Raw genomic sequence first — 13,645 nt, 5'->3', positions numbered from 1 at the left:
TATTGTTTCCTTTCTTTTTCAAATTGAATAATCCTTATTGATCTATCTTTAAGTTAGTTAATTCTTCTGCGAACTCAAATCTACTCTCAAGTCTAAATCTCTAGGGAAAATTTCATTTGAGTCATACTTTCCTATTCCAGAATTTTCTTTTATTGTTTTTGCTGTAATACATTATTATAATAATGTCATTTAACATATAGACCACATCTAGATTTCCCCCAGTCATTACAAAAATGTCCTTTTTTTGCTTTTTAAAAATCCAGGATACAATCAAGGATCATATGTTATATTTAGTTGCCAGATCTCTTTCATCTCTTTTATTACAGGAAAGCTGAGGTGACATTGACATTGACATTTTTGAAGAGGCCAAGACTTTTTTTTTTTTGGTAGAGTGTCCCATAATCTTGTTCTGTCTGATTGCTTCCAGCAATTTTTGGCAGGAATACTACCTAGGTAGTAATGCGTACTTTCTTTTTTATTGCTTCTGTTTGTCCTATTATTGAGGATGCTCCCAGTGATCACCTGCTTCAGGCAGTGTCTGCCAACCTCTCTGTTGTTAAGGTACCTTCCTCCTTCTCCCAAGACTGGCAGGTATAAGTTGCTCAGGGTCAAAGAGAAAGAATTGGGGACAGACATGGGTCTGAATGGCTCCAGATCCTGTGCTCTTTAGTACCTTGCCTCTTTCATCTAGAAAGCATTGTTTTGTTTTGTTTTTAATTTAATATTGTTTCTTTTAAAATTTTTTTTTATTAAATTTATTGTAGTGACATTGATTAATAAAATTACATAGTTTTCAAGTGTACAATTCTATAATATGTCATCTGCATATTGCATTGTGTGTTCATCACTCAAAGTCAGATCTCCTTCCTTAGCCATATATTTGACTCCCTTTATCCTTTTCTACCTTCCCCCAGCCCCCTTTCCTTCTGGTAACTACCATACTTTCGTTTATGTCTATGAGTTTTTGCTTGTTTATTTTCCTTGTTTGTTCACTTGTTGCTTTCAGTTTTATATCTACAAATGAGTAAAATCATATGATTCTTGATTTTGTCCATCTGATTTGTTTTGCTTAGCATGATAATCTCAAGATCCATCCATGCTGTTACAAATGGAAGCAGTTCATCTTTTCTTATGGCTGAGTAGTATTCCACTGTATATATGTACCACATCTTCTTTATCCAACACTTTGGTTGTTTCTATGTTTTGATCACTATGAATAATGCTGCAATAAACATCGGAGTGCATATATCTTTATGAATAAATGTTTTCAAATATTTTGAGTAGATACTCAGAAGAAGGCTTACTGGATCATGTCATAATTCTATTCTTAATTTTTTGAAGAACCTCCATACTGTTTTCCATAGTGGTTGCACCAATTTACATTCCTACCAGCAGTGTATGAGAGTTTCTTTTTCTCCACAACTTCTTTAACACTTATTATTATTTTTAATAATTTATATTTTTTATTGCTATTCTCTCTTTGCTGAGACATTGTTATAGCACATTCCTATTATTTAAACATATTTCCCTTAAATCTTTGAACATACTTATAATAGCTCCTTGGAAATCTTTGCTACATCTATTATTCCCTTAAAGACAGTTTCCACTGACTGCTTTTCCTCCCTGCATGTGGGCTGTGCTTTCCTGTTTCTTTACATATCTCATAAATATTGGTTGAAAACAACATTTTAGATAATATCTTATAGCAAATCTGGATATTGATCTCCCTTCGGGGATTTTCATTGTTCTTGTTTGCTTGTTTATTTATTTGCTTAATGACTTGTTTGTACTTCTTCAGTAAAGCCTCTTTCTCCACAGTGTGCAGCCTCTGATGTCTCTTAGAGATCCCAGTCTTGAGCACACACACAATTTTCCTGACTACTAAGGATGATTGTGGTTTTAGCCAGGCTATTTGACTGTCTCTTTCCTTGATCTACCTACTTCTATTGGTGTCACATCCAGATGTTAGCATACACATAGAGCTGATTGCTCTATTGTTTTAGACAATGCCCTGAGACAGAAACTGCTCACATTCTCATCCTATTGAAGTCAGTCACCTTGGCAGGTATAGGTAGAGTGTTGCAAGTATTTGAAGCTACCTTGATCTCTTATGCAGAACCTCTGGGCTATGGAGCCAGGAGCTGGGCATGGTGAAAAATGGGGTACTTGCTCTTTACTGACTGTACCACCATCCCCATGGAGCAGGATGTGTGTATCAAAGATGGCTGGGATCTGGTGCTGCTGTCAAGCTGCTGCCACCATTCAGTATGAATCTCCCTTGGATCAGAGTGGGAGAATAGAATCTGCTGATTTCACTGCCTGCTGAACCACAGGCCCATAAAGTTCAGAGAACACCAAACAAAATAAATACTGGGAAAAAAAAAAAAAAACAAAACTAAACCTTGGCATATCATATTCAATCTTCCAAAGACAAAGGAAAAATTGTCTTTTCCTGGAGGTTGTCTTGTCCTGGAGGTTGGTGAAGCTACTCACTTAGCTACTGAAACCACCGGAGCAGGTCTTCTGTAACACAGTATGAATGGGGAACTATAATCTTTGACAACTTCCTGGCCAGGCCCCTCCCTATGTAGTGGGTAATGGAGTGAAATATTTTAAGTATTAAAAACAAAACAAAACAAAACAAAACAAAACAAAACACCTACAATTCAGTAATTCAGTATCTGACAAAATTATCCTTCAAAATGGAGGGATAATAAAGATATTTTCAGGCAAACGAAAACTCTTCCCACCGACATACATATTTTCTGACAAGAAGCCCATTAGAATGTAATTCTTATTTTGGTTACACTGTTTGTAAGGTGTATTAATTCCCTCTGGCCTCTTGTGAATTTTTCCTTTGTCTTTGGAAGATTGAATATGATATGCCAAGGTTTAGTTTTTTTTTTTTTCCCCCAGTATTTATTTTGCTTGGTGTTCTCTGAACTTTATGGGCCTGTGGTTTGACGTTTGTCATTAATTTTGAAGAATTCTCAACCGTGATCTATGCAGTAGCAAGAACTAAGATCAATAAGTCTTTAGTGTGAGTTTTATGTTAATACAGCTAGGAGTTTGGCTCAATGTTTACTATAGCTATAGGTACCAGAAGCTTCAAATTTCTCTAGTATTCTTATTTTTGTTTCTGGGGCTTCCTTTTTTACTGCTCCTCAAAGATGTATTTCTTATAGCACTTTCAGCTAGATTTCACTATTATTTATTGAAGTCCTATTGATGTAATTTATGATATGGAGGAGAAGAAGCATTCTGTAATTTTGTTATTAAATCTCATTTATTTAGTAGACATATGATCCTGGTCTGTGACCTTCACAAATATTTCTTAGTTCCTTGTCCCTCCTACACCCACCCACAGCTACTCCCCCTTTAGGTCAGACAGGAAGGCTAGAAGGTGCTAGAGTCAGGGAAGTGGTCATTCCTTGAGTGGGATAAGTCTCTGGTAAAGTCTATTCCCTGGAGAGGAGACTTTTGCACGTTAGATCGAATACTCTGGTTCTATATCATAGTGATTGCTTTTCTTTCCTCTTGTTGGAAAACAAGAGGATTTTTCTTTATTCTTCACTGTGAGAACCTGCCTAGGTTCTAGGAATTTAAACCAGTAAAAGTATTGTTGTCCCTATCAATTTGCAACCCTGACAATTTTCTCACTCATACTAGTTCACAGTCACTCTCCAGTAATTTGTCAAGTTTACCAGATAAATCTTACTACCAGTTATGGCTCCATTTATTTTTGCTCCAAGTGAACTGATCTTTGCTGTGATTTTCTCTATCCATTTTGACTTTCCAAATTTTGGGGTATCAGTTTGTTCCACTACCTTGCTTTTCTGATGCAGTCAAGTAAAGTAATTGATTTTACTTTGTTTAGCTTGATTCTTCTGAGGACAGAAGTGATGACTTCCAAGCCCTTTACATGTTGGCATTGAAAGCAGAAGTCCTAAATCATCTTTAAAAACATTTTAATGGTTATTAGGTTCTGTTTTAAATCCATTGGAATATATCAAATTTTGTACCCCTGGTAATTTTTATTCTACTTTTAAAATCCTTAAACATTAAAGAAAATGTTACTTAATAAAAATGTTTATTTCTCTGTATGCAGTCTCCAGAGAGCTGTCAAACTCTTTTGTGAATATTGTACCCATGGTAACTCTTATTGTATTCTCAAAAATCTTTAAGCATTCAAGAAAATATTACTTAATAGTAACTTTTATTCTTCAATATGTAATCTCCAGAAAGTTACCAGTCTTTTTTTTTAATAAAATTTTGATCACTGTTTATAATAAGCAGGCAGAAATTAATAAATAAAAATATTCTTATTAGTTGAAACTTTGAGACTTGACTCTTTCCAAAGCTGAACATGATTATAAATAATATGGCTTTCTAAATAATTTATTGCAGCTCTAACAAGAACAACTGCTGTTCTATTTTCCTTATTTTGCAAATTATTATTATATTACTACTTTTATTATTATTTGACTTTCTCTTTCATTTTAAAAAGGCACATTTAAACAAGTCAATGTAACTAAAACAAAAGGGAGGTAGGAATAAAAAATAATTTCTAAGAGAATCTGTTAAGATTTAGCATTAATACACGATTTTTTTTCAATTTGTTCTGCCAATTATACTATTATTTGCATTTTTATAATAAATCTAAATATACAATGTTCTTTCTAAAATTTTTATGCAGCAAGTCTTTTCTAATAATAGACATGTTAATTTTATTTTGCAGAACATTATGCAATGTATTCTATAATTAATTGACCAAAAATCATCATATAAGACCACTCTATATTTGTAATTTTGTACACATCCTCAATATAAGATTTAACTGCTTTTCTTCCTTTTTTTCTTTTGTCTAACTTTCACTTTTCTCTGTTTCACCGAATCATACTATTTTTTTATGTTCTTCAGGTTTAGTATTGAAAGCTCTATTTTCCTGATATTATGTGGTGTGAGTTATTATTGGTTGCTTTCCCCTGTTTCTTGAGCTTTGTCTTCTGCTCTGAATTAGGATGCCAGGATTTAAATATAACTTCTGTTTTTGAAGTTATGGAAGATGAGAGAGGATCTTGTTGGAATTATGTATGGCCTTAGAGGATTGTGGTCTTCTTTCTCTTTTTAGATGTTGTTAAATGTCGTATATCACTTCACCTAGTGGAGCCAGAGCTTGGATTAGGCAGTGATGTAGTATTTTATGGTGTGGAGTATACTTTAGGATTGGAGTCATTCCTTTAATCTACTTTGGTACTCCATAGCTTGTGCTTCAGTCAGAGACAATCATCCCAACTAGTTGCATGCTTAAGAGCCATTAACTTCCTACCAGTCAGGAAGGGTGATTTGTGAATATTCATACAAATTTTGAAGTTATTTAGATTCAACATCATGACTTTGGGGAAAAGAGGGAGAGGTCATAGTCATGCCATGAATAATCTTTGGTATATTTTCTGGCTTCCTCCTTGTGAGTTCATGGTAGGAAATTATGAATTAAAAAAAAGTTTTTTGGCTTTTTTTTTGTAGTTATTTTATATTCTTATTGCTGGAATATTTTACTGGGCTTGACTTCCCAGATGTATTTTAGAGTTAAATATCTGTGAATTATTAATTATCCAAGGGAACCTACCAATATATCAATTACTAAAATAATCAAAATAAAGTAAAATAAAATGTGGTTGTAAAATTGTTTGTACCTAAAAGAAATAACCTTTGCCCCTGTGTTTAGTAGGTAGATCTGTTGAATGAAATTGCAATAAGAATTGCTAAAAATTAGTTTAAGATGAAACTCTAAATTCTGGATAGCTAATAAAAAAACTTTTCTCTGGAATTTCTTTGCTTAATTTTTTAATTTTGGAGTAGTGGGCCCAATTGAATAAGACATGGGTACTTTATTACTGCTGGGGTTCATGTTCTTATTGTAAAGCCATTGGCAAAGTGACACAGTTAATAGATAATAAATGTGGCAAGAAAAACCAGTGTCCTAAGATTAAGAAGCTATAAGCAAGGTAACTGATACTAATTTCTTCAGTTGATAAATCTAGCTTAATATCATACTCATTTGTAGGTTGAAATTGCAACATAGTCTCCTTTTATAGTCTTTAGGATAGTGAAAGATGCAGAAATAAAATCAGATCTTACTTTTATGATCTTAATTCTAAGTGAGAAATTAACACTATTCAGAGAGGTGTCTGTCTGCAACTGATTTAAAAGAAATATTTTTACTTTGGTTTTTGTAACTATAACCATCAGTATGCTTTTGCACATGCCACGTCTGCTGAATATAATTATTACTAAATAGATTTCATCTATAATGACTTTAAAGAAGCTTTTGATAATGTTCTTGAAAATTGTACTTGATTAAGTAACATAATATCATGTATAGGATAATAGACAATATATTTTTAAAATTTTATTTTATAAATGCGAACCCATATTTTCCTCAAAGCTGAGGATTTAATTTCTCCATTTGCTCTGGGTAATTTGCTATTGGGAACCCAATGATTCTTTAAGAATCCTTCAGTGAAATTTAATTCCAAGTCAGGAGTTAGGGCAGCATTGAGAGCAATGATTTTGAAATCATGCTCTGAAGATCTTTTGAAGATTTCTTACCATCATCTTAGAATCAAAAGGGTCAAGTGGAAAGGACTCTCTGTTAACCAGAACAGTTCTTCTTTTTTAAATGTTTTATGTATTGGATTTCTAGGTTAAATTTAATAGCACAAAACGGTTTTCAACTAAAAATTTTTTTTTCTGGAACTACTAGATTTTAGCATTAATAATCTATATGAAAATAATTAATATAGTTTGAAACAAAGTGGAAGGAGTGATGGTCACTATAAAAATAAATCTAACACCATAAAATCAGAAATATCCTAAAAATAACAACAACAAAAAAGGCTGTATATAGAACTTTATACAGTAACATGACATAGGGGTGAAAGAGATTCTCCTCAAATTAATGATAGTGAATGGGGAACTATTGCCAAGTGTTATCACAACCTAAGCATCACAAAGAATGTTCTGTGAAGAAGGTCTTTAAATTTGAGCATGATATTATGTAATCAAAATATAAAAATTAAGAATGAGCCAAAAACCACTAGACCTATCATAAATTATGTTAATCACAGATAATTTGGTACTTTAGAAGTTAAATATAGGCATTGAGAGGTAATTATCTCATTGCTTTCAACAGAGTATTAAGACACTGGGTTAAATGTTAGAATTTCACAACTGATGATGAGACTATATTTAGATACTTAGATATGACTTATTAGACACTCATATCAGTGAAAATGACATATGAGAGAAATAGTGAAGTCTGAAGAATAATGTGAAAGTGAACTTCCCCATACAATGGCCTGGAGTACCAAGCACATGTAACATTTTGTTTTTCTAAAATTCATCAAAAATGAGATTAGTGGTTTTTTTTTAATGCTGAAAGAGTGAGATGATAATAGATAAGATAAAATATGTCTCATAAATAATATTTTGGGAAAAAATGAGACTAGAGAAAAGAAAGACAGCAATATGTGAATAAATATATTGAATTCTGCAATTAGAAATTAGATTTGATTTTTAGTCAATCGGCATTTTGAGCATTGTTTATTTGTGTCCTTGCATCTCAGTTTAATATTTTCACGATTAGTGGTGATTTAGAGTCATTCCCAAAGGAAAAGAAGGTATTCCCTTTATAAGGCACAACTCTTACCATTTTTTTTAATCAAGAAGATAAATTAGGCTTTTATTAATTATCTACTTAGTGTTAGATACTATGCTTAATGCTTTATTCTTGTTTATTATTAAATGTTTACAACTATCCTATGAGATACTACATCTGGTTATCTTTTCAGATGCGAATTTTTAGATGAGGATTTTTCATATCAAAAGCAGACTCCCTGAAAAGAAGTTTGTCTATATCATTCACTACTTCATCTTTCGAATTTATAGCATTGCCTGGTTCATAGTAGGAATTTAATAAATAATCATTTAAAATTTGAGAAAACTGATGCTCATAAAAGTTCAAAAATTTGTTCGCAATTACCCAGCTAATAAGTGATAGAATTAGAGTATCATTCAGAGAAACCATTTAGACTCTATGTATATTTTGGAATTATATTAATATAAATATTAACAATTAATATGAAAACATAATGTTTTATAGATATATATTTGAATGAAAAATGAATCATGTAAAGGATCTATTGAAATGAGAGAAATTATTAATTTGATAACATGGTAGGTAGTCCAGCTAGGTAATAGAGCTTGGATTCTGTGAGTCTATAGGAATAGAAAAGAAGAAACAAATTTGAAACTGCGGAGTAAGAACTGGAAAGTTGATGTTTATGTATATGAATGTGTGTACTCATACAGCGGGAGAAGAGGGTTATAGATGGGGAATATAAGGCAAATGATCCTAAGACTGCGAGTTTGGGTAACTGGGATATAGATGGCACCAGCCTATATGGAGTAGTTATAGCCTACCTACAAGGGCAGGGGTCAAACATAGTCTCATCTCTTATTTAGTGGGTGGATCTCTTGAGAATTCATATGTACTATTTATAGAAAACTCATTGGTTTCATTTGTGGACCCTTATATAAGAACTCAGGGATTTACTCAGTCCCAGAGAGACAGGGTGGGTAGTGGTTAGTCCTGCTTCCAAGGAAACCTGTAACCCTTCTATTTCATTTCCACTGCTTCTTGCTCCCATATGTTCCTATTGAGGAATTCTCTCCCCACTTCATGGAGACTTGCTTCCTCTGAAGCTATGTCCTTGATGGGATCTATCTCTACACTGGCATCATGTAATTCCAAGGTTAGAAACCTCTTAGTGTAAGAACTGCATGTTGGACATTTTTCTCCAAAGCAAAGTATGTGTCTGATTGGATTCTCAAGACATTCAGGCTTCCTATTGCACCAGAATCAGTTCCCATTCTACACACACCTCATCTCTCAAACATTAAGTCTCTTGTGTTGAATACGTTGATTTTCTTCTCTTCCTGCGATTGTTTAATTTCAGGACCTCCTTGCTTTTTCTTACCATTGAGCCTTCACTGAGTTACCATTATTGACATAAATATATAAGGTATCCAGGAATAAGAATTAGGATTTTGGTCTTCCTATCCAGAAGACCTAGTAATAGCTATACATACTGAAGGGAGAGGCATCTTTTGATAAGGTCCTAAAAAAAAGAAAAAAAAAAGGTAGTATTTTCCTATAGAACAATGTATTTCTCCACATAAGTTGCCTAAGAAGGGTCTTTCATAGGAGGCCTGTTGTAAAGGTTGGTCTGTTCTCTTTACTCTTAAACATTCAGATGGTGTAATTTCTAAAGACTTCTTTCAAAGGAAATGCTTAATCTTATTGACTTTCTGCTTTATTAGACATTCCACATGAATTTTCAGGGAGAGGATACAATTCAGCCCACAAGAGAGATAAGAGGAAGTATGACCTTGAATAGGAGAATGAGAACTGATGTCTTTAGTTTCATTATGACAATGAGAGTTCTCAGAGGTGACATGTGGAAAACCATTTCATGAGTCAAGATAATGAAACAATGAATATACTTCCTGGCAGATTTTATTACTGGATACTGACTCTTAGAATTATCTTGATTATATTATCTCATTGTGACTTTGATGAGATGATTTTTGAGGGCTCTTCTTAGTCTATGAATATAAATTAAAAGAAAAAGAGTGAGGAGACAAAGGGAAGAATTGAGTGACTTAAATTTATACTCAGCTTGATCCATTTTCTGAACCGATTATTATTTTCTATCACTACTAAATTATTTGCCCTTCCTCATTTCCTCTTAAATGTTTATTCATATGTACATATCAAATGTTGGCATAAAATACCCAGGACTCCAAAAAATGAAATCAATTTGCTCTTTTCCAAACTGTTAATGATAGACATTTGTGGATGTGAATTATGATACACCACTGTTTTACTATTGTAGTTATTTTATAATGTAACATATGCTTTGAATTTTTGATGCTAATTTTGTACCTGTGCTTGTACAGGATTTTTATGACATGCAGTATTAGTTATCTTTCATTGTGACCAATAAAAAGGAAAAACAATAAAAATCAAGGTCATTTACTTCAAAAATATAACAAATTTAAAAGCCTCAGCAGTTTCAACTCCTTACAATCAGTCTTGATGGTGAGGTGATGTAGAGTATTCAGTATAGAGTGAAGCATCTTCAATACCACATTCCAAAGTCTGCCCATAGCTACCTTCCTCTGCATGCAGATTTTGGTCTGAATAAATTAGATTTTAAGGCTTTTGTTTATTTTTTTCTGTGAAAAACACTATTTTCCATTTCTAGTCATGAAAATCAGAATGTATTGAGTCATATCCTGTGCAATATTGTGTAGGAAATGAAAATGAAAAAAAAATTAATGGGTGTTTATAGACTAAGTCATTTCATTTAGAATATGCCTTTGTTTGGGGAGGCTGTTTTCTTTTCTTTTCTTTCTTCTTTTTTAAAAATTATTTTAAAAGGATGAATGTGAAATATGATTTATAATAAGGTATTTCCAAGTATAAAAAAAGATAATTTTTTCTCTTTGGTAATTCAATAACCCAAAGAATGTACAAATTACAGAAAAAAATGAAGTGTCATATAGATGGTTAATTTAACAAATGAAGAGAATTTTAGCATGGGTAAAATTTTTCTAAATAACAATCTCTTGTTTAAATCTCTCTCTGAGAAAAGTAGCATCCAAAATAATTATAGAATTTATAGCATAACAATAAAAACATGTGTTTTTCTTTGTCTTTTATTTGCTTCCAAAAAGCCCACTGTTCTTTACAAATCATTGTTTTTAATCTACATAAATCAGTGGGATTAATCTGCAGCAGGTATTAGTCTTCATTTTATAAGCTGCAAAGGCTCATATGGTAAGGGAAAGCTTGCCTGAGATCACGTAGGAAGTCCATGGAACTAAAAGGATTTAGGATATTGTGCTCCCAAACCAGTTCATTACTCTTTAGATAATGCTGTTTCTCAGCAAATGCAATTTGTGCCTTAACTAAAAATGTGCTTAGTTTTAAACTTTTTATTCACCGAAATAACTAACAAAATGGAAAATGCATAATGGCTCATTTACAGAACATTTTATATCCTATAATTAAGACTCTGTGAATCAAATTATATAGTGTCAGCTCTATTTCTTTTAGCAGATATCATTGGAAATGAGGCACCTTGCGTCTCCAACTGACTTTGACTTGGGGGCAGCTTCACCTTTTGCTTTTACAATAATCTTATTGGCTAGAAATTATTGATATTTTCACATTGATAGAGTGAGTGTAGATGTTTGACAAGAATAACACATAATCGTTATTTTCTCATGCACAAGTTCTTTTGTGATTCAGTAATCAGTGAACATAATTTTCACCTACTTGTGGATGTGCTTGAAAAAATATAGTTTCAAATTACTCCAGTCATTTTAGCAGCATGCTTAATTTCCTGTATTTTATTAAGTTTTGTCACTTTGGCAGTTGCGTTAAATCATGAGCAAACTCTAAGTAAGAGTCAGTCCAGTGCATAAGTGTATGAATTAGATCTAGGACAAAGACATAGCCAGGAGTGGGTCTGGGCTGAGTTAAGAGATCACGCCTCCTATATCAAAAGTTCAATTCAAATTTTAGTTAAAGACTTTGTCAACCTGACCAAGTACAAGTAAACCATAATTTATAGGTGCCTAGCTTTAAACTTAAATGGGAAGAAACTATATCATTAACATAGACAAGTCATTAATGTAGAAAAACAAATCAATTGTTAAATAATTGCTTTAGATAAAAATCCCATGTGGTTTGTATAATCCATATGAATTGGATTTCACATCAGAAAGTCAAGTGATTAAAGAAAAATACTTCAGAGAACAAAAGTGCAAATCATAATTTCTCATTTCTATGAACCAAAGTTTTCTTCTTTTGCTTATTTACAAAGCTATGGAAATTGTGAATGTGCATTAGTGATACTGATTCTTGGCTGGTTCCTGGATTTTAACCTAATATCTCATTGTTCAGAGTCGATAATGGTTCTAACCTCTACAATGGCTAAATTGGTTCCCAAGATTGTATATCACTGTGTAGTATGTATCGATCGAATACCAAGATTTCTCCAAGAAAAAAAAAAAAAAGACTCTTAAGCATTTCCATAGGTTAAGAAAGAAAAAAATATATCATTTAGTTGTACAAATGAGAAAATATAAACAAAGGGGGATGAGGTGGTTATTCAGAATCACACAATGAACACAAAGTAGAAGAGCAGACTTTGATTCCTTCTTGAATCACTTCCTCATTTATTAATTTATCCTTTGTAAGTAAACCTTTGTGAAAGTTTGTAGTATAAACAAGAAATAAAGTGACAAATTTTATAAAAGGATGGGAAAAGATCTATTATGCAAATATTAACCAAAGAGCACAGGAATGGTCCTACTGGAGAGAAACCCTTTGACACTCCTTCACAGGATGCTCTCTTCACCCACTTAGGCACTAACTCCTCATGCCAAGCCCTGTTCTTGCGTGGATGCCCTCTACAACCTAACCAAGTCTCCATACCAGGCTGCTCTTGTAGAGGGACATCCTCCCTACCTGCTTGGATTCTGATTCCCATGCCAGATTACTCTCCACATGGATGTCTTTCTCGCCTTACTTGGACTCTGGCAGCATGCTCTGACCACTGCAGCTACCCTTCTTCTACCCTGTCTCTCGCTGTAGACACCTATCTTCTGTGCTTTAGGATGGAATTGCTTAGGAGAGGAAGGGAATAGGAATATGAATAAGAAAAAGGAGGGGAAAAGGAAGAGAAAAGGGACAATGCAGCTTTTGAAATACTAGTTCACATAATTGATAATACCAGTATTTTGTTTGCCAGCTACAAATACACAGAAGTTTGGTTTTGGACTCAAGGTCTTTAAAATACATGTTCAGATGATTCATCCTCAGATTCAGCATTTGGAAAGCTGAGGACCAAATGCATACTTCATTTTATTTTTTGGTATCCCTGAACTTGTTTGTGAAAAATGATTATTTAATTATTTTGAGTACCATTATAAACATAATCAACATTAAAATAGTAGTCATAGGAATATGCCATCTGGACTTATGCTAATATATTATAAATTATTATCTTATTATATCTTCAACTATAGGTAAAAATTCTAGCTGAACTTGAATTAAAAATCTCCTTATGTACTTTATGTGTTAAAACTCTATTATTCAGGTGTATATAAATATGTTTTTATTTCCACAATTAATAGTGATCGTGAAAGTTATGTGCAAATATTATTGGAAATTCTCAGATAAACAAATAGAACATATTTTGACAATATTAATGTTATGAACCATAGTGCTAAAATATGGGGAAGACTTTATATCTTTTTGAGCCCTATATCTATATACCTTTATATCCATAAATGTCAATAATGTTTAAGTAATAATTTAAACCAAGATGGTAGAGATTATATCTTTATTCTAATCTTTTTGCTAACACTTATAACATTCAACAGAATAACTTCAACTACAATTTAAGAATTATATCTATTTAAATTATTGCTATTTAATTTCATTCACTAAGGCCTGCGATGAAACCACCACAGCCTGAAATTTTTTCTTTTTTTTTTTTTTCTTTTA

Source organism: Pteropus vampyrus, unplaced genomic scaffold (assembly GCF_000151845.1).
Source record: "Pteropus vampyrus isolate Shadow unplaced genomic scaffold, Pvam_2.0 Scaffold24, whole genome shotgun sequence".
In the NCBI taxonomy this organism is placed as follows: domain Eukaryota; kingdom Metazoa; phylum Chordata; class Mammalia; order Chiroptera; family Pteropodidae; genus Pteropus; species Pteropus vampyrus.
The sequence above is the reverse complement of the archived record's forward strand: the minus strand, read 5'-3'. Positions refer to the sequence as shown.